The following is a 16379-nucleotide window of genomic DNA, read 5'->3' on the forward strand; positions in this document are numbered from 1 at the left end:
TTATCTCCTGCAGAAGTGAAATTCTGTCTTGATCCAAAGAAAACATTAAATAAAAACAATAATTTTTTTTTTATTTTCTTTTGTTTTTAGCAGAAAGAATAGTTAATTTTCCATTCTGACAATGTCCTCCTTGCTCATGGAGGTTGACATGTAATGGCGGTTTTAATCTTGTGCCTACAATTGCTATTTCTAATTAATATAAAGAGACATAAAAGCCAAATTATATACCCCTGAGTAAAAGAGATTAAATTGAAAATACTGCCAATTCAGTTCTAATTTTATTTATAAGCTTAATCTGAACCAAATGTCACTTTTTAAACTGATTCTGAATATATCATGCTGACTGTAAAATTACAAAACTCCCACTGATGTATTCAGGAAATTCAGTTGAGCACACTCAGTAATTTCACTTTACTAGTCATTAGGTACAAATTACTGATCACCATAAAAAATATGAATCAGCTGTCTGCATTTCTTTATGATTTGGAAACTTAAGATCATGAATCACTTGCAATTAATTATAAACCACACGTAAACCAATGATGTGAATTGTATTCAAAAGCTATGTTTAGCAGTGTATCATTTGCATTCTGAATTTCATATATTGAAAGCATTATTCTTAGTAATTTCAGGGTTTTCCCAAAACTTCCAACCTCAGTTCAGTAAAGACCTTCATCAGGTTCCCCAAGAGGGGGAAATCTTTGTTTAAATTGATTATGGAAGAATATTTAATGTTACCTTGTATTTCCACAGCCAAATTCATGTCCTTATATAGCTCTGTAAAAGTAAGGTTAAGAGATAAAAAAAAAAAAAAAAAAAAAAAAAAAGACAATATGCAAACAAAAGGAGAATCAAAGTTTTATTTTAGGCTGCATTTTAAGCTGTTATCTTAGACAGAACTACCATAATATAAAAATAGCCTTAGTCAACAACAATAACTCATTTTAGTATGTTCTTTAGCACATACATTTCAACATTAATTTAAAATGATGCATTTGAGATTTATCACAGCATATATTGTAAGCTGCCCTGGGAAAGTGGTGTTTTTTGTAAAGAAAACTTGCAAGTTTAGCTTCACAGTTATATGATCAAGTGCAATTTTTAAAGAAAAGCTTTTTCAAAAACTATAAAATGGAAAACTGTGTCTCATGCATCATTAGTGACAAGTAATTTTCTTAAAAGATAGTGAATGGAAACATGTTTCTTTCTCTTCGTTCAACATACTACAGATAAATGTAAGGATGTGTGTTATTTCTTATATTACAAAGTCCTTATTTGACATTGTAGCTATGTCAGTAGAATTAATGACAGGATTGAGAAGTGGTCTCATGAAAACCTCATGAAGTTCAATACAGCCAACTACAATGTCCTGGACCAGGGACAGGATGATCCCAAGTATGAATACAGAGTTGGCGACAAGTGGGTAGAAAGAAGCCCTGTGGGGAAGGACTTGGGGTTACTAGTGGCTGACAAGCTTGATATGAGCTGATACCATGTGCCTGTGGCCTAAAAAGCCAACTGTATCCTGATCTGCATCAAAAGAAGAATGACCATCAGGTCAGGGGAGTTGATTCTCCCCCTCTACTCTGCTCCCAGCAGAGTAGACCCCGCCTCGAGTACTGCATTCAGCTCTGGGGCCCCCAACACAGGAGAGATATGAACCTGTTAAAGTGGGTCCAGAGGAGGGCCACAAAGATGAGCAGAGGGCTAGAAAACCTCTCCTATGAAGACAGGCTGAGAAAAGATGGGGAGGGACTGTTTATCAGGGAGTGTAGTATTAGGTCAAGAGGTAATGGTTTTAAACTAAAAGAATGAAGATTTAGATTAGATATTAGGAAGAAATTCTTTACTATGAGAGTGGTGAGGAACTGGAACAGATTGCCCAGAGAAGCTGTGGATGACCCTAGATATTTTCAAGACCAGGCTGGATGGGGCTTTGAGCAACCTGGTCTAGCAGAAGGTGTTCCTGCCCATGGCAGGGGGGTTGGAACTAGATGGTATTTCCCTTCCAACCCAAACCATTCTATCATTCTATGTAACAAAGTAACATGTATTTTGAATATTTTCTACATTAAAAAAAAAAAGTACATCTTTGAGGAGTAACTGAGAAATTAACTGAGTATTTATAGCTACTTCTTACCACCAGTGCTTAATTCCTACAGATTACTGATCGATTTCTGAAAAGAGTGGCCTTGCTGCTAAAATTGCAATGTGTTCTTCAGATCTTTGCCAATCTAAATCAGGAGAGTACTTCATACAGAGTGCAGTCTCTTTACACAGTTTCTGCTGATAAGAAGACACACAGTACCTTCCTAGGAAGAAGTAATCAATTAGCAAGTCTATAATATTTTTCAGTACTGGTAATACACATAGTTCCAATGGATCTTAGTATTACATGTCCAAATGCACATATTTGTTTTGGCCTTTCACTTCTTACCTACTCTTCTAAAAATGAAGCGTATAATTGTAATCAAGTTTTATTCCCCCCCCCCCCCAAAAAAAAAAAAAAAAAAAATTAAACCTATTACATTAATTCATTTATTCTTATAAGAGTTAATAAAATATCTGATGTAGAAGACAAGAATTACTAATTTATGCCTTGGAAATGTATTCTAAATTCATAATTAGTACATACTGTATATTGTATAGTGGTTATTTACATTTTAAACATTTTTGATAAAATCTTCAATTTTTTTTGTAATTAAATCGTCGTGCCACTAACTAAAATACAAAGAATGTGATTATTAGACAACTGATGGATAAGCAGATCTGCATAGCCTGAATTCCTCCATTATTTATTTTCAGCACAGAAAGAAACAAAAGTGCTGCTCATTAGAATGACTGTATACATATATATCTATCCATGAGGTATTAAAATAATAGAAAGGGTATATAAAAAGATTTCTCCTTGCCAATGCCCTTCTCCAAGTATGTAAGCAGCAGATTGTATCCAGCTGACTTTAAAATGTCCCAATAGACATGACTGCCCACTTTCCTGAGAAGATTATTCTGCTCTAAAGTACAATTACTAAAGCTAAAGGAAAAGTGTTCCTCATCATCACCAAAACTCAGCTTAATTTTTCCTTTGTCTTAATTTCATTTCATTACTCCTGTGAGAATCCACATGCTTAAATAGGACATCTTTGCCTCATTGGTATTTGCCATTCAGAAATGTATGGGTTGTAATTACAACCTGTTCCCAGCCCAGAATTTTAACCAGAGTAAATATAATGAAGGACTTTTCAGATACTTATATGCTAATAGATATATGCCCCTATTTCTGGAGAAGCATCTATTTCACATTTTTGCTTCTGTCCTAATTCTCTAAAATCTTACCAAAGTCTTTTAGAAAAGGGAAAAAGAGAGAGAGAATTGGGTGATTCCTAATCAGAGGAGTGGGGAAGGAAGTAGTTTCCTATTGAGAGGTAGGATGAGCCAAGAGAGAGTTCCCTAGTCTTGCTTATGCTTTCCCATCTTGCAGGTACCATTCTCTATTAAACAAGGACTATGAAATTCAGTGAGACCTTTGATCTGTTTTTTAAGGCTAGTACTATTTATAAGGTCAAAACAGACAATAATAATTTGATTAGAAAAATCTGGTTTCGTTTAATAAATCTTTGGTTTTGATTCTGATTTAGTTTTTGCTGATATGTTACTGTAAACCTAGTAGCTGATTTAACATTTGTTTTGGATAACAAATAGGAGATATTAGAAGTAAGCATTTGACAAGGACTAGCAAAACTATTTAATCATAGTGCTGAAATCACTACTGCCTGACTCAGATCTATACTTCAGCTATAAAATTAATGTATCGATTGTGTCTTATTGTTGCTTTCTTATCAGTATCCACTATGTATCAGTAATATTAAAGACAGTGGTGAGTTTACTTCCAGTAATCCATTAGTGACGTTTTCTCTTACAAATCAAATGCTTCACTTAGTATTTATCTGGATATTTCATTTTCTAGTACAATTAAGAATACTTTACCTTCTATCCATTCCTAATTTATCCTCATATTATGCCCCCTTTTAAGGTAATATTTTAGGTCTTCCATGTTACAGCAAAAATAAATAAATAAATAAATATATTCAGGAACCTGGAATGGACACAGTTTATATAGTTTTGACGTAATTTTTCATCAATAATTGTGATCTAAGTTGCTGGATTTCACTGTTGAGTTTTTAACAACAACAACAAAAAACTTAATCTAGGTGTACACATGAAGCACTTGCTCTACATATATAACTAGTAGAAACATGTTCTTTTTAATTCTCTTGAACCATTTTGTCATGTGAATGTTACCGTCAAGGATACATTTTTCACTTTCACAGAGGGCCACTTGCTGTAAATAAATCCTAACCAGCAATATTAAAATCGTTGTGGTAAGCACCTACATTATTCTATCTGATCTTCATCTGTATATAGTGTAGCCTACAGGGAAGTTGTAAAGGCAGTAAGTGTCAAGTAAAAGGAAGACCACAGTCAAATTTAAATGTGCCTTCCAGTTCATATAACAGAGGCATCTTCCACTGACACTGGTATCTAACTGAAAGGAGCTAAGGGATCTGGAGGACAAGCAAGTCTACAGCAGTGAAAGTGGTCTGAGAAGGAAATGCCTATTCCAAAGCATTTAGTAAAAATGTTGCTCAGCCAGAAATCCTTGTTGAAACCTTTTATATCTTCCTGGGAACTGATCCACATCTGCAAAAGTGTTCAGCTGGTACAATGCAAAGATTTGGAGTACCAATTATGAATATCTCCTTCTGGTACTCTTCGGTTTTATTAATAACCATATAATCATGCAATTCATTTCAAGACCTCTGTCTTCATGTTCAGTGTTATACAATAAATTGGCAAAACAACATGGGCAACCACATTTCTGCTTTTGGCCAGCACCTTTGACAGCATATACATAGCACCAAACAATAAAAGCAGACTTCACTAGAAGACAGAGCTTCAAACAAACAAACAAACAAACACTGTATTACATAGCATAGACTCCATATTTTTACTGTAAAAAAATATTATTCTAAACTTGTGGATTTCAGTTCACAATGCAGAATTCACATGTTGCGCAAAGCTTTTTCTCATTAAAATTTTATCCCACGTATATACTCCATAGAACTTTTACTGGGTAGGAAGAAGGAGTGACAGATAGTTCTTCTTAACCTTTAAGAGTACCACAATGATAAGAGTCAGAAAAGTACAGAAATAGAGATGTAAGCAGGAAATAGGACAGGAAGATAGATTGATAACATAGCTGAGCTGTTCTCATAATTAAAAAGGTGGCAGGGACCGGAGTCTGTTTACTGTTAGTCCATACTGAGTAAACACATTATATTCTTTGTATTTTAATAGCATGATAAACTTAGTTGTAAAGAAAAACCTGTGATTATTTATTTATTTATTTATTTATTTATTTTTTCCCAGTTAGTATCTTAAACAAAGCAACCAGGTTTTTAACATTGTAGATTACACATTCAAAGGATAAAGCTTGTTGTTAAAGGACACCTATTTCCATGTTTCTCATCTGGGCCCATCTACTATGAAATTATTTCTCATTCCAAAAAGGAATGCAAATTTTGATATAGGGATTACTTTTCATATTTCCAAAATGAAAAATAGTGTTAAAGCATTTTGCAGTAGTTGTAACAGGGAATGCAGTTGTGCCATGACTGGAACACTCAATGAGAACAATATGAAAAATAAAGTCTGAAAAGAGTTCAAGATAACTGTGTGAGAGTTTGCCCCAGATAGTATGTATGTAAGTGTGTTCAGTCATGTACACGCTGCTTACTTCTGATGGAAATAAAAAGGAATCTTCACTTACTATTTAGACAATATTGTTTGGAAAAGCATGTATATGCATGGGTTAGATTATGTGAGCTAGCCAGAGATCAGCAAGTGTCTAGATACCACCACAGCATAGGAATGACTACTTGCACTTCAAGGAGAGAGTAAGACATATTTTTACCATGATGTGTTAGTTTCAATTCTATGTCACTTAATCAAGAGTCTACTGAATTTAAATTTATCTTTCATTGTAAACACTGGTTGTAGATACTATAGCATTTTCTCATAATCTACTTTGACAGTAACACCAAAATGTGTCTTAAATCTCAGGCCAATTAAAATATTATCTTCACATCCCAGGCTTCTTGGAGAACTCTCATGTGCAGAGGAATTTAGTTTAAATTATTATGATATCATTTGGAGAAGTTTTTAGATTTCACTTCATTAGGCTTATTAACCTATAGGTATAATGGAATATTTTATTAACTTTTCAGTACTGAACTTGCCTTGTCCTGTTCTGCTACATCTCCCCTAGTTTTAAGACATAATCTTGTTTGCTTGAAGTGCTTAACCACTTTACTGGAAAACAAACAGACAAAAACAAAACAAAACAAAACAAAAAGAAACAAACAAAAAAATACAATATTTTTTCCAAAGAAAAATGTTTGCTAATTAATTTCTTAAACAGTCATGGAGCATGAAGCTTGTTTTCTAATAACCCTTTTGACTGTATTTGAAAACAAGTATTTACCCCAAAGCAGTAACTTCTGCTTGCACTGAAAAAATCACAAAAATATGGCATATGTAAGAAGACCAAATTTCTGATTAACAAGCCATCTATTCAACAATAAATGGATTTTCAACTTTTCCTTTAAGCAAAATGCAATTGCTCCCCCATATTTCTAGTTTTTGCTCATTACTTACTTTTTAAAATTATTTTTCTTTTTTTTTTCTTTTTTTTTTTTTTAATATTGGAAAGAGATGATTTCATGTATTGTAATGCTTTTCTTTGGTCAAACTACACCTAATAGTACTAGCAGGAAAAAAAAAAAAAAAAAAAAAAACTGCGTTGAATTCTAAATATTGAGCATGTTTTCTCTGTCATGTTTTCTCTGGCAAAATGGAAAAGTCCCTTCCTGGTATTTATTGTTTTGAAAACCAGCATATAAAACCTACAAGAAAAGAAAAAGAGAGAATTTTGTTTTTAACAAATGCAGATGGCAGAAGAGTACATTTTCATACTGCTAGAGACAATCTACAGTATTTCTACTTTATATTAAATAAATAAATAAGTAAAGATACCTTGAAAAAAGAGGGAAAAAAATCACGGCAAATAACTGAATGGTAATTTGTCACTACCCAGCATACTTAGCATCTAGATAAAGTATTTAGTAGTCCTTTTAAAGATGTCTACTCTTAAAATACTACTGTACTTAACATCATTTTAATTATTTTATTTGCAAATCTTTTTAACTAACCACAAACTCTTTTTATAGAGACGCAAATCTATATAAAGGCAACTTCCATCTTAATTTTGTTTCAGTTCAGGATTATATGAGAAAACATTGCATATTAGGTAAATAAATATATGTCACTGAAGGACAGGGATTTAGACTTTTCCACAAAACTAACTGCATATTGTCAGTAAATGCATGTTGCCATAATTGCTATACCAGTACTTATGACTACAAGTTCAACCAAATAAAGACCACTGCAATCCATGCAAGAAGTGAAACTTTGATAGAATGGCAAGTAAAGTGTTGTTTCCTTATTCATTTTTTGTTCTGTTACTACTTTTGAAAGATTCAGTAAAGCAGAATTTTACTTTTACTAGTCCTATGGGAGGAGGGAGGAAGAGTCCTAAAGCTTTGTTCATTTGTGCTTAATAAAATTCCATTGGCAGAAAATAAAGCTGTAAAAAGCAAACTAATTTGTCCTGATATGTATATTTAATATCAATTCCTTCATCCCCAAAAGCTGTGCCTCTCTCAGGAGCATGCTAAAGACACAAACAAATAAAAATAAATATCAGGGATTATTTCCAATATGAACTGTTTTTGGGGAAGGCAATAAGCATTGTCAAATGGTGAGCCAAGAGATACTAACATAATTCAATGCCTTCAGACCTGATTATATATCAAAGTAGTATACCTTGATTTCATCTTCTACAAGGCACAGCATTAAAACAAGGAATGTGATGCACCCTTAAACTGATTTCTATTGTCTTAATGAATTAGAAAAGTGGTTTATTTATTTCCATAGTAGCTTACTTATTGACACATTTGTGTGTGTTTGCAAAAAGTAATTTCTGGTTAATACTTGAACCATCTGTGCTATTCTAATCCTAAGCTTCTTAGTCTGTACATATAAAAAGACTTCTATTTTGTCTTTAAGGGGTCTTGAGGATTTTTGGTTCTGCTGATATTTTGTTCAGATCTCCTATGATTATATGTGTTTTCAACATGTTATGAACAACAACAACATGAGACACTGTGATACTATCAATAAAAAATAAGTGACATAGCATTAAAATCAGTAAACTCTATTAATATCATAATGTGGAATCAATGGCAAAAACAAAATAGATATTAGCCATACATAATGAATACACAACATATAAACTGTATACCACAGTAAATTAAAGTTTTACATTATCAATTCTCTAATACTTTTCCAAAATTATTGGAATGTTTCAATAATTATTACTTAAATATAATTTCCTGTATGCTATTATTTTCCTTTAAAATTTAATATAATCACCTCATGATTCAAGGTCATCCTTTAAGTAGTCTTATTTAATTTTTGTGCCTTTTTTCACCTCAGAGGAATTAGTGTTTTATATATGTAAAATGTATGTTAAATAAAGATAATACTTTGTAAATAGTATATAAAAATGTAGTTCATGTCAAACTATATTTATTTTATAGGATATTTTGGCCCTATAGTTTCTACATATGCACAGTATTTCCTAGATAGATCTGCACAATTGCCTACCAAGCTGTGTTTTACATAGATTTAGGAGAGACAATGAAATTAACTTCTTCAGACTGCATTTTTTGCTACAAATGTCATCAGGTGGAAGTACTCTGTGATTCAGACCAAAATTAAACCATGATTTCATCAACCTGTGAAACAGACATAAGCTTACATTGTAACTGGGACTAATATTTCTAATAAAACATCCTTTTTAACAAAACTGAAAAATCAATAATAAGAGGTTTCAAAATTGACACTAGCCTTTTGAGAAACTGGAAATAGATCTTCCTGTCAAAGACTAAAACTGCTTTCCTCTGTCTAGACTGCACTGGGAGCAAAATTATCAGATTTTCATTTCCTCAATTTCACTCCACAGTAGTAAAACGTGCAAGTATTGATTCAACTGCTGAAACAAAAAGCAGGAGAGCTCTTCACCTCAGCAGGGTCAATGGGTTTGTGGGTGTCTAATTATACCTATACAGGGCATATAAATCTTTCTACCAGTCATTACGTGAACATAAGAGTCCAAAGGCATCATTAGAATCCTTTTAGCTAAACACTCATTCTTCTTTTATTTTATGAGGGGTCAGAGAAACTAGGAGTTAATATTATCGTGGCTCATAGATTTTCAAATTCGTGTTCAAATACAAGAAGATATGCTTTGAAGGAAAAGGCTGTGTGTGTATCCATGCATGTCTGCTTACATGTTGGAGCCCTGTCCATAAATGTATGTACAGTTTCTATTCTTTGTTTAGCATTAATTTGAGATATGCTTTAACATAAACAGTAAGACTACAAAAACATTTAAATTGTGGTACGTTACAAATACAGTAATAGTAAAGGTCTTGGTGAGTACCAATTTGTTTCAAAAAGAAACAAAATATTAAGAGTGAGCTGAAAATGCTAGTTATAAAAAGAGTACTCCTTATTTTACTTTAATTTTATAGAGAAATATATATCTTTTTACATGTAGTTACTGAAAGCTTATTCATGAAAAATGTAATATTGACAGTGCATTTAAACAACATTAAGAATCAAAAAGTAAAAGTGACTGTGCTTCATTAAAGGTCTGCTTCATTAAACCACTTTGTACCATATTGTGAGTGTTCTTCAAATTATTTTTAAGTTATGTAACCACAATAGTAAGAAAATAATATTTGAAACCTAGGAAAACTGTCATATTTTGCAAGCAGACTACTCTGATGCTGGGTGCTCAGTATTTTGAACATTAGATGGAGTTAGAGCCTTTCATTTTATCTATGAGAGTAGTAATAAGATCCTTTATCAAGAGTGAAAGTGATATTTTTCAAGTATCCATTTACCAGGAATTTAATCTTTATCTTAAAAACTAACCTACCTACATGAACTCAAAGGCTAAGTGGGCAGTTAGCTTAAAGTGCCAAAACAAACTGGTAACAACAGTCAGCATTGAGGAAGTAGACAGGAATTTCTTTATTTTTTATTTTATTTTTATTTTTTTTTAAAAAGGAAAAAATATATATTAAAAAGAAAAAAAAAAGAGAGACTTACAAATGCTCATATCACTAAAAAGGAAAACAGAAGCTAGCCCTGCCTTTTCTAATTAATTGTTTCCAGCGTTATGCTATGGAATGGGCCAAGGGAGAAGTCGCTGCTCTGAAGATCAGTGAGACATGCTAAAAATTGTGGATACGGTAAGATTATCCACAACAACAAGAAATGAACTTGTTGGTCCAGTAAATGATCCCTTCTGTCCTTTATTCGGTGTGATTCTATGCAAGGCACCTTCTGAGACCTGGTGCAGGTGAATTAAAGTCCCATTCAACATGGTTATCTAACCATGTTCCTTGGCTGAAAAAATACAAGTGCCTTCAGACCAACCTTTTTCTCCCCAGACTCCCATCAAAACTCCAGTCCCAAAGCAAATGAACTGGAGAGAGCAGGTACACTGCACAGAAACTGGCAAGGAATCAAACTCCCAAAGCAAAGAAAAAGTGGGGAAAGTTTATGCATTCCTGTCAGAAGGAAAAATTATAAGCTGCCTCAGATGAACTATCCTGCTAGTACAGAAACTTAAATTTCTTCAGAGGTGTGCTTCTAGTGGGTCAATAATTAGATGTGCTAAATCCCCACTTCCTACCCCTGCTCTTCACACCAGTTCCTTCCATCCTTGGTTCAGCATGGCAATTGGAACACTGCTACCCCAAGACACTCTCTGCAGCTCACAAGGGCTAGAAGGCCCCTGCTGCTATCCAAAACCCTTCTCAGGATGATCACCAAGATGCATTGAGATCTGTGGAGCTGGGCAGGCAACTGTGCACAGAATCACAGAATCATAGAACTGCTTGGGTTGGAAAGGACCTTAAAGATTGTCTAGTTCCAACCGCCCTGCTATGAGCACGGATGCCACTCACTCAATTAGGTTGGCTAAGGCCCCATCCAGCCTGCCCTCAAACACCTCCAGGGATGGGGCATCCACATCTTCTCTGGACAACCTGTTCCTGTGCTTCATTAAACTTACAGTGAAGAATTTTCTCCTAATGTCTAATCTAAATCTCTTTTTAGTTTAAGACCATTCCCCCTTATCTTATCCTTATCCAAGTAAAGAATCTCCATCCTTTTTATAAGATCCCTTCAAGTATATAAAGGCTGCAATGAGATCTCCCTAGAGACTTCTCTTATTCTGTCTGAACATACCTGGCTCTCTCAGCCTTTCTTCATAGGAGAGGCACTACAGCCCTCTGGTCATCTTTGTTGCCCTCCTCTGGCCCTACTCAAACAGATCCACATTCTTCTTGTACTGGCAGCCCCCAGACCTGGACGCAGCTCTCCAGATGGGCCCTCACAAAGAAGGAATAGAGGGAGACAATCACCTCTTATGACCTGCTGGCCACTCCTCTGTTGATGCAGCCCAGGATGCAGTTGGCCTTCTGGGTTACAAGCAAACACTGCTGGCTCATGCCAATCTTTTAATTCACCAGAATCCCCAAATCTTTCTCTGCAGGGCTGCTCTCAGTGAGTTCTCCACCCAGTCTCTTCTCCTGCCTGGGATTGCCCCGACCCAGGTGCCACACATTGCACTTAGACTTGTTGAAACTCATTAGGTTCATATGGGACCACTTTTCTTGCTTGTCCAGGTCCCTTTGAACAGCATCCCTTCCTTCTTTTGTGTCAACTGCACCTCTCAGCTTGGTGTCATCTGCAAACCTGCTGAGGGTGCACACAATCCCATTGTGTATGTTGTTGCTGATGTTGAAAAGCACAGGTCCCAAGACAGACTCCTGAGGGATAGCGCTTATCACCTGCCTCCACCTGAACACAGAACCATTGATCACTAATCTCTGGGTGCAGCCATGGTGCCAATTCCTTATCCACTGGTTGGTCCACCCTTCAAATCCATATTGGGATCTGTCTTGGGCAGAGTGACCACAAAATTGTAGAGTTCTCTATTCTTGGCAAAGTCAGGAAGGGGATTAGTAAAACTGCTGTCTTGGACTTCCGGAGGGCAGACTTTGAGCTGTTCAGGCTGACAGAGTCCCTTGGGAAGTGGTTCTGAAGGGCAGAGGAGTCCAGGAAGGCTGGGCACTCTTCAAGAAGGAAATCTTAATGGCTCAGTAGCGGTCTGTCCCCATGTGCCCAAAGATGAGCCGGCGTGGCAGAAGACCGGCCTGGCTGAACAGAGAGTTGTTGCTTGAGCTTAGGAGAAAAAAGAAGGTTTATGATCTTTGGAAAAGAGGATGGACCACTCAGAAGGACTATAAGGATGTTGAGAGGCTGTCCAGGGACAAAATTATAAAGGCCAAAGCTCATCTGGAGCTCAATCTGGCTACTGCCATTAAAGATAACAAAAAATGTCTTTATAAATACATCAACACAACAAGGAGGACTAAGGAGAATCTCCATCCTTTACTGGATGCAGGGGGAAAACTTAGTGACAAGATATGAGAAAAAGGCTGAGGTGCTTAATGCCTTCTTTGCCTCACCCTTTAGTGGCAAGACCAGTTGTTCTCTGGATACCCAGTACCATGAGCTGGTGGAAGGGGATGGGGAGCAATCCACAAGGAAATGGTTGGCGACCTGCTACAGTATTTGGATGTACGCAAGTCGATGGGGCTAGATGGGATCCACCCGAGAGTACTGAGAGAACTGGCGGAGGAGCTGGCCAAGCCACTTTCCATCATTTATCGGCAGTACTGGCTATCAGGGGAGGTCCCAGTTGACTGGCGGCTAGCAAATGTGATGCCCATCTACAAGAAGGGCCAGAAGGTTGACCGGAAAACTATAGGCCTGTTAGTTTGACTTCAGTGCCAGGGAAGCTCTTGGAGTAGATTGTCTTGAGTGTCATCACATAGCACTTGCAGGGCAACCAGGCAATCAGGCCTAGTCAGCATGGGTTTATGAAAGGCAGGTCCTGCTTGATGAACCTGATCTCCTATGACAAAATGACACGCTTAGTCGATGAGGGAAAGGCTGTGGGTGTGGTCTACCTTGATTTCAGTAAGGCTTTCAACACTGTTTCCCACAGCATTCTCCTCAAGAAACTGGCTGCTCATGGCTTGGACTGGCGTACGCTTCGTTGGGTTAGAAACTGGCTGGGTAGCCGGGCCCAAAGAGTCGTGGTGGATGGAGTCAAACCCAGTTGGAGGCCGGTCACTAATGGTGTCACCCAGGGCTCAGTACTGGGGCCAGTTCTCTTTAATATCTTTATCGATGATCTGGATTGAGTGCACCCACAGTAAGTTTGGAGATGACACCAACTTTCACAGCCATTTTCCAAGGTGATCGGCTCCGGGGCAGATGCGTTCTGCAGCAGAGCAGGGGATTGAGACAGGCAGGGCTTTTTTTTTGGCATCAAGGCCACTCGAGGCAGCTTAGAGAGCTGCCAGAACCCAGCAGCCCTCGCGAGAGAGGTTGATGAGGCATAGGCGGAGCCAGCAGAGCCCCCTCCCCGGCCATTCAAAAGCAGCTCCTAGGGAGCGCAAGCTACCAGGAGCATGGCGAACAGGGCGGGCAAACAGGGAGTGGCGCATCAGAAGGGCGTGGCAAGGCAGTTTGCGCGGTAGCGCGTGCAGGCAGGGCAAGCAGGGAGGGCCCTCACTGCTCTGTTGCAGTGGTCTTTCCCTTCGGTACTTGTAACCTGCTTGTGAGGAACCTGGCCATGGTATCAACCAGGCAGAAAAACAAGGCTTCCGCATCTCTTGTGGCCTCTCCAGCCACGGTCACCGATGTGGCTACTCAGACGGAGGGCTTGGGTAAACACGTGGCCATCCAGGTCTTGGGCTGCAGGGTGTGCCTGAGTCTTCTGTTGGTATCTGACAGCAGCAGCAAGGGGTATGCCTGTGGGAGGTGTGCCCAGGTTGAAGAGCTGCTCAGCCAGGTAGCAGAGCTTTTGGAGGAAGTGAACAGGCTGAGGAGCATCAGGGAGTCAGAGAGGGATATTGACTGGTGGAGGTGTACTCTACCCTCTCTGAGGCAGGCTCACGAGCCTGCCACAGCACAAGTGTCTCCTGCTATGCAGAAGACAAAAGTTTCCCCATCCTGCCAGGCAGCAGAAGGAGACCTAGGCCAAGGGGGGGAGGGAATGGAGGCAGGTTCGTGTTCGGGGTGGTAGGCGAGCCCTGTCCCTGCCTACCTCCCCTTCCCATCTACCCTTATATAACAGGTATGAGGCTCTAGAACATGACAGTCAGAACAACGAATTAGATGAAAGCCCGTCCCAGTTGGAGAGGGCGCCTAAGGCAGGGCAGCCTACCCCCCGCATTGCTACATCGTCTGTCAAAAAAGAAAGAAGAGTTATGGTAATGGGGGGCTCCTTTCTGAAAGGGACAGAGGTCCCAATATGCCAACCGGACCCAACCTGCAGGCATGTCTGTTGCTTCCCTGGGGCTCAGGTGAGAGACTTTGCTAAGAAAGTCAAGCGCCTGCTACAGCCCTCTGACTACTACCTGCTACTGGTCTTTCAAGCTGGTAATGTTGAGGTAGCAACAAGAAGTCCGAGAGCGATCAAAAGGGACTTTAGGGCTTTGGGGCGACTACTTAAAGGATCAGGGGCACAGGCTGTGTTTGCCTCTGTCCTTCTGATAGGGAGGATCGATGCCAACAGGCGGGCTCATCACATTAACTTGTGGCTTCGGGACTGGTACAACTGGCAGAACTTCAGGTTTTTCGATCACAGGAAGGTCTACACTACACCAGGCCTGCTGGCACCAGATGGGATGCGCCTCTCTCAGAGAGGGGTAAGGACTTTTGGTCAGGAGTTGACAGGGCTGATAGATAGGGCTTTAAACTAGAGTCAAAGGGTAAAGGGGATAAAACCAGGCACGCCAGTGAAGACCTAAGGGATGGTACACTAGAATCAGAGGGACTATGTGCCAGTCAGGCCCTTCGGTCAGATCCACAAGGTGCTGCGTATATGAAGGCGCATTTGAAGTGCTTCTACACAGATACATGCAGTATGAGGAATAAAATGGAAGAGCTAGAAGGTTTGGCCCAGTCCCACAGCTATGACATCATCGGCATAAGCGAAACCTGGTGGGATGAGTCCTGTAGCTGGTGTGTTGCAATAGATGGTTATAGGCTCTTCAGGAGGGACAGGCAGGGTAGGTGAGGTGGCGGGGTAGTGATGTATGTGAAGCATGGGCTGGACGGTGTGGAACTTCAGGTCGGCAATGGCAAAGTTGAGAGCCTCTGAGTAAGGATTAAGGGATGAACAAATAAAGGGGATATCGTTGTGGGTGTCTATTACAGACCACCTGGCCAAGATGACAACGCCAATGAATTATTCTTTGTGGAACTGAGACATGCCTCGAGATCAACTCCCCTTGTCCTTATGGGGGATTTCAACCTGCCAGACATCAACTGGGATCACCACATGGCTGACACGAGCAAGTCCAGGAGGTTCATAAAGCACCTAGATGATAACTTCTTGGTGCAGGTGCTAAGGGAGCCAACTAGGAAAGGTGCCCTCCTAGACCTGTTCCTGGAGAACAGAGAGGGTCTTATGGGAGACGTGGCAATTGGCAGCCGTCTCGGTCATAGTGACCATGAAGTGGTTGAGTTTAGAATTTATGGTGACAGAAGGAAAACTGCCACCAAAACTTCAGCCCTGGATATGGGGAAAGCAGACTTCAGGCTGCTCAGGGAATTAGTCAGCAAGGTCCCCTGGGAAACTGCTTTTGAAGGCATTGATGTCCATCAGTGCTGGTCAATCTTTAAGCACTGCCTCCTAAAAGCACAAGATCAGCCAATTCCAAAATATCAGAAGTCAGGCAGGTGGGGCAGGAGGCCGGCAAGGCTGACCAGAGATCTTCTACTGGAGATTAGGTGAAAAAAAAAGAAAGTGTACAACTGCTGGAAGGAGGGTCAGGCGACAAGGAAGGAATACAGGGATGCTGTTCGTGTTTGTAGGGAGAAAATTTGTGTGGCCAAAGCCCAACTAGAGTTGAAGCTGGCCGTGTCTGTGGGAGACAATAAAAAAGGTTTTTTTAGATATGTGAACAGAAAAAGGAGAACCAAAGAAAACATAGGTCTGCTACTTGATGGGAAAGATCTCCTCACAGACAATGACATAGGCAAAGCAGAGGCATTTAATGCCTTCTTTGCCTCTGTCTTCAACGCTGATGATGGGCTTC

The 16379-nt window shown here is 38.9% G+C and overlaps 1 long non-coding RNA gene across 1 annotated transcript in view; it reads right to left on the reverse strand.

The window, feature by feature from the left end:
• Window positions 1-16108, reverse strand: part of LOC118162741 — a 16878-nt gene extending 770 nt beyond the window's left edge. The window contains exons 1-2 of the long non-coding RNA XR_004748599.1: window positions 15968-16108; window positions 6291-6299 (exon numbers count right to left, since the gene is read on the reverse strand). This is a non-coding gene — a long non-coding RNA (uncharacterized LOC118162741). The remainder of the gene's footprint in view (window positions 1-6290; window positions 6300-15967) is intronic.
• Between the last annotated feature and the right edge of the window lie 271 nt (window positions 16109-16379).

The sequence above is a fragment of the Oxyura jamaicensis genome, chromosome 2 (assembly GCF_011077185.1).
Source record: "Oxyura jamaicensis isolate SHBP4307 breed ruddy duck chromosome 2, BPBGC_Ojam_1.0, whole genome shotgun sequence".
Lineage (NCBI taxonomy): Eukaryota > Metazoa > Chordata > Aves > Anseriformes > Anatidae > Oxyura > Oxyura jamaicensis.